The sequence below is a fragment of the Tamandua tetradactyla genome, chromosome 2 (assembly GCF_023851605.1).
Source record: "Tamandua tetradactyla isolate mTamTet1 chromosome 2, mTamTet1.pri, whole genome shotgun sequence".
In the NCBI taxonomy this organism is placed as follows: Eukaryota; Metazoa; Chordata; class Mammalia; order Pilosa; family Myrmecophagidae; genus Tamandua; species Tamandua tetradactyla.
The window spans coordinates 133050526-133056525 of record NC_135328.1 but is presented as its reverse complement, the minus strand read 5'-3'; positions in this window follow the sequence as shown (position 1 = coordinate 133056525).

Sequence of the window (6000 nt, the reverse complement as noted above, 5' to 3'; positions counted from 1 at the left end):
GAGGTCTGGGGGCCGGCGCGCCAGCTGCCGGAGGAAGTGGTTCTTCGGAGAAGGCCCTGTTCCTTCTGGTAGATAAGGAGTGATTTTGCTTTCTCCCGCCTGGAGGATGGATACCAGGTCTCCGCTGTCCTTAATGGGCCCGGCCGGCGGGCCTGCAAGGAATGGAGAATTTGGGCATTTCCGGGAACAGCTGGGGGAGGGGCTGCTGGCCGTCCGGGGCATGGAGTCCTTTGCCTGAACAGGTCACGGCCCCTTCTGCCCTGGGACCAGGCCGTGGACCGCCAGGATGCAGAGCCCTAATTGGCTCTGAAGCCACCAACACTGGGCACCCCCTGTGCCCGGCAGGCTGCCACTCCCACACACTGCTGCCCGGCTTTCCTCGTCCCAGCTCACCTGGGCCCACTGCCACCCTCTTCCAGGGTCCTGTGTGAGCCGGGGCCACGGGGCAGAAGCCCAGGGAGAAAGCAGCAAGACCAGCTCGCATTTTTGTGAAGCTCCTGACTGCCTGGCGAGTTGGGGAAGACCTTGTAGATTTATCCTGGTCGGCCCCATGGCTGCCTATTGATGTGACACTCTCCAGGGTCCCGTGCAAAGGGCACCTCTAATGGGGAAGCCCTCCTTTCTTCCTGCCAGGAGCCTGCAGGCCCCTGTATTGGAGTTGTTGGGACAACAGTCGCCTTCCTTCTAGAATTGTCGGTTGGGCAGGTCTTGCCAGGACAGACTCCCCCGGGAAGGGGCTGGCGTGGGCTTATGCAATCCCAGAGCCCTACGGTTGGGACCTGCGGCCAGCAAGTGGGACCCCCACGGGCCCTGGTGAGCCTAAGCATCCCGTGTGTGGGGGTGGGTGGGGTGGAGCTGGAGATGGCAGATGCTGGTGCCCGGTTGGCCCCTCAGAGAGGCTGCCTGGTTCCCCAGGGCAGGAGGGGCTGCAGCCCCTGGCAGCCAGCTCCTCTGGCTCACACATTCCCCTTTCCACGAGACACGTCCTTAGCAGAGTGAGCGCTCTCGGTGCATGCAGGTCCCTCTGCTAGGGCGAGAGATTGGTCCCTTCCCGGGACTCCCTTCCTCTACCCTGGCTATGTTCCCTCCTGCTTTCTGCAACGCCCAGACAGAATGCATCTAAATCAAACGTTCCCAGCACGGGGGGCCTGGCCCCTAGAGTGGCTGGGCAGGGGGGCGTCTTCTGTTCCAAGACACCCTGGCTTTGAAAACTCTCGCAGATGCACTTGGAAGGAGAGGCTTGCATGAAGGATTCCCCCAGGTCTGCGTGGAGCCAGCCCCATGCCTCTCTCTGGGTAGCTAATATTTCCAAACACCCCAGATGGTGGCTAGGGGAGCCCCCCTAATAGCACAAGGCCCACCTCTGCCTTGGAGCAGACTTGTAGAGGTGAGGGACGCTCCTGATACCTGAGGCCCAATCTAACCCGAGTGCCTCATGCTTCAACTGAGTTGCATGGCCTCTTGGGGGGAGCAGAGATGGTTTCCAGGGCTCAGCAGTCTCCAAGGTTCCCTCCGTGAGAGGCAGGGTCAAGGATAGCAGTCTCACCGTTTGGGGCCTTGACAGCCCCCTCCCTGCAAAGCTGGCTGGCCCGAATCGCAGACGCTACGACCTGGCACAGGCCCCCGGACTCTGGAAGGCTGGGCTGCAGCTGACTTGGCCCTCTCTCTGGTCGGGGCTGAAAACCTCGACTCCTGCCAGGTGACTGGGGTGCTGCCGCAGGCCAAAAGCAAAAAAGGCTGCCTGGGGCCGGCCCTCCAGAGCGGGACCCACCCGGGAGCTCCTGTCCACCGTCTGGGCTCGAACTGACCTGGCGGTCTGGGGTGCAGACTGCCCTGGGAAGACCAAGGGATCCCTGCACGGGAAGGCGCTGCTGAGGGCTTGGAAGGTGAGACCGCCGGGACAGCCCCAGTTCTGCTGCAACACGAATCCCCAGCTCAAGGCCTTCACCAGTGCCTCAGTTTCCCTCAGCTGTTAAATGGGACGAGAGTGGCACCTACCGCTCAGGGCTGTTGTGCAGGGGGATTAAACGGGTCTGCCCATGGGCGAACTTTCAACAGCAAGGAAAAGTGCCTGCATTTCAGACGATTTTGTTCTCTTTTTGTCTATCCGCATGGTCCAATTTTTCCACAACTCATGGTTGACTGGGGTTGTTGTTGAGAAAGGTAGTTTGTGTTCTTGAAAAAGCCTAAACTCATCAGCTGGCTGCGTGTTGCTTGTCTCAGAAAGAAGTAAAAAGAGAATTGACAAAAAATGCCTGCAATGGCTCAATTTAACCCATGCTGATGTGGTGTCCACTGATGCTCAGCTGAGGACAGGAAACCCCCCCCCCCGGACATGGGGTCCCGGCTCTTGGGGGGCTCGGCTGAGTGGCTGTCTGGTGGTGGGGGGAGGGGTCTGTGGAAGAGGGAGAATTTAATGAGTAAGATTTCAACAGCTGGGGTGCAGCAGGACCCAGGAAAGTACCAGGTAGAAGGAACCTGTGCTGGTGCACATACCTGCACGTGTACACACACATACACGGATGGGCGTGCACACACACGCACACGGATGGGCACGTACACACATGTCCACACACGGGGCACAAAGCCTGTGCTCAGGGTGGGGGTGGAGATGCAGTGGAAGACGAGCCTGTTGAGGGTGTCTGGGCCTGCTTACTGGGGCAGAGTTGGTGCAGGGGTGAGGTGGTGAAGGAGGGTGGTGACGTGGCAGCAGTGTGCCCCCTGGGATGACGGGTAGAGGGCAGCATCCCCAGGCCTTCCACGGGGCGCCTCGCTGGGGGAGGTCTAAGCCCAGGGGGGCATGTGTGCAGGGTTCTGGGACCAGGGTCTGCCAATTTCATGATTCTCAGAGGTTTCTCGGGGACAAGCCCCAGAAAGACATGGCGTGGGGTCCTAGAAGTCGCAAAACACTCCCCGCTGTGTCCCCAGCCACTCGGCCTCACCCTCAGGGAAGACACCAGGGTTGGGAAGGTCTGCGGAGAAGAAGCCTGCATGCTCCTCTGGCTTGGGACTGGAACCGTCTCTGACTCCCCAGGGCCAGGGGCGTGGAAGGGCTGCTTTGTCGGGCTGGGAGGGGCCAGCTGAGCCCCAGGACATGCTGTCCTGTGACCTCCGGGAGCAGGGCAGTGTCGGGGATGGTGTCTGACCTTGTGTTCCAGGGCGGAAGGGATGGGGGTGGGGTGGCAGAGTGTCCTCAGGACGCAGCTGGGCCCAGCTGTTCCCCGATGCCTGGGAAGCCACCCAATGCGCTGCAGCTCTGCTGACCAAGGGACCACCTGTCACAGGTATCAGGGATCCACGGCCTCAAGGGAATAGGACAGAGCCAAGAGCTGCTTGGCTGGCAGAATTCTGGATGGTCTGCAGGCATCCTGAGGGCTTCCCAGGCACCCCAGGGCCTAAAGAGGTGTGCTGACAGCCCAGCTCTGAAGATGCCCTGTGCCCAGGTAGGCAAGGGAAGACCCTGGCATCTGATGCAACAGCTTAGAGCGCCTTATCATGCTGGCCACAGTCTGACAGAGAGAAGCCAGCTGCTGCTGGCAATTTTGCTGAGGATCTGGAGACATTCATCTTCAGAGATCTTATGTGAGTTCTGCTGGGAGCATTCACCATAACAGGGAGCCCTCGCCATAGCAGGGAGCACTCGCCATAGCAGGGAGCACGGCAGACCATGGTACATGCTCTGAGGCAGACCTTGGGCAGGTGACCTTTCCTCTGTGCACCTCAGGGCTCCCATCTGTTGACTCTCTCCTGCAGCTGCCTCCTAGAAGCGGGGGTTCCCAGGATGGGCGCAGGTCCCTCTGGAGGGGCAGAGCCTCTGCTCACTGTCCGTTCCTCCCAATGCGTCTGCTGGGCTCTAGCAGCCTCTTCTGCTTCCTCCTGTCCCTGCTCCCACTGGTATGTCCACTCTACGGGGGCTGGGACTCTGTCTGCCTCATCACTGCTGTCTCTTTAGGGCCTCAAACAGTGCCTGGCACACAAAAAATTTAGTGGATGGATGGATAAATTCATCAATTATTGACTCGTTTGTTGAGAAGGGCAGAGTTTAAGAATTGGTCCTTGGAGGCAGGCCTCCTGGGTTCCAAGGTCTGAGTCCAGGATTTCCAGGCTGTGCGACCGTGGGTGGCTTATTCAGTATCTCCTTGCCTCAGTTTCCTCATCTGTAAATAAAGGTAACACTTTTCTGTTCCTATCAATGTGGCCAATGAGAAAAAAAAACAGCTAAAAGCACTGGATAAAAATATTTAAAAATCCACCATCTGCAGCTGGTCAGGGAGAAAGTAATGCTCACACCAGGGACGGAGAAAAGAGAGAACCCAAAGCTGGGTTCTGCTTTGCATGGTAAGAGAGGCCACTATTCTAAATCTGAAACAAACAAACGAAATCAGAATTTATTGTTTGCTGAGCAGGGGAGAGCTCCAAGGGTAAGGCTCAGATTCCCTGGACCAAGCTGGTCTTACCTAGAGGTTCAGGAAGGGTGGAGCTCAGGGATGGGAAGATTTTCACAAGTGGGAGAGAGTTGATCTTAAGGACTGGTTGATTTCCAGCTATGGGGACACAGCTTGGGGAGTGGGAGATTGGAGGTGAGGGGTACCTGTTGCTGACTGGTTGACTGAAGTGAATTGTCCCCAATAGATTGAGGTGAATTTTAAGGCAGTTTTGGTGTTTCCTTGTCATTGCTCTGGCCCGAGAACAATCTGTCTCTTCTTTTTACGTTGGAGCATCGGAAGTTTGATTCTCACAGTTAAACTCCAGCACAGTTAAACTTTTGCTGCCTTTGGGGTGAGGGGACTGTGCTCGTTTGAAGCTGTTGTGCACCCCAGAAAAGCCATGTTTCTCTAATCCAACCTTGTGGGGGCAGACACAGCGTTGGGTGGGACCTTTTGATTAGGCTGTTTCCATGGAGATGTGGCCCCACCCACTCAATGTGGGTCTTAATGAGCTTACTGGCATCCTTTAAAAGGGGAACATTTTGGAGAAAGCTCAGACACAGATGCTTGTTGATTCTGAGAGAGCCGTTTGAAACCAGGAGTCCAATCTAAGACATCCAGGGAAAGATGCCTTGGTTCAGGAAGGCCGATGAAGTTCAGGGTTTCTCTCTCAACTAGCAAGGCACATGGGGAGCATGGTGACATCTGCTAGCTTTCTCTCCGGGCTTCTCGTTTCATGAAGCTCCCTCAGGGGTGTTTTCCTTCTTCATCTCCAAAGGCCTCTGGCTGCATGGACTCTCGTGGTTCTTTCTAAAATGTTTCCTCTTTTAAAGGATTCCAGTAAACTAATCAAGACCCACCTGGAGTGAGTGGAGTCACATCTCCCTCTAATCCAAGGTTAATACCCACAGTTGGGTGAGTCACATCTCTGTGGAGGTAATCTAAGCAAGTTTCCAACCTACAGTACTGAATAGGGATTAGAAGAAATGGCTGCCTCCACAAGAAGGGTCAGGATGAAAACATGGCTTTTCTAGGGGGCATAATGCTGTCACACTGGCACAGGGAATCTAAGGAAGAACCCCTCCATAAATCTGGGACTACCAAGGGCTCCAACCCTGTGTCGACATAAACTAGAAGATCCACCTCCCCCACCTTCCAGCTTGTGCAACAACACTGCCTACGGCAAGCCTTGGTGCTGAGTAAAGGAGGAAAACAATTCCTCAAGAATTAATCATCACAAACTGGTAAACTCTTTCTGCCCTTACCTCAGACTTAGAAAATTTCTGTGAAGTTCTATAGCATACGAACAGTACAGAGTAACATATCATTAAATCCACAAGGAAACGAGGTACCGTGAATGAAAGTCAACAGAAACAACAGGCAGTAGAATCAGATCAGCTGAAAAACTCCTGCTATTGGAGATATCAGACCTAGAAAATAAAATGGATATGTTTTAGATAAGAAATCAGAAAAGGATTGACTACATTAAAGGACAAGCACGTATGAAAAAGAACCAAGTTTAGCTCCTAGGAATTAAAAAACCTAGTACATGAATTTAAAAATCAAGGAATGG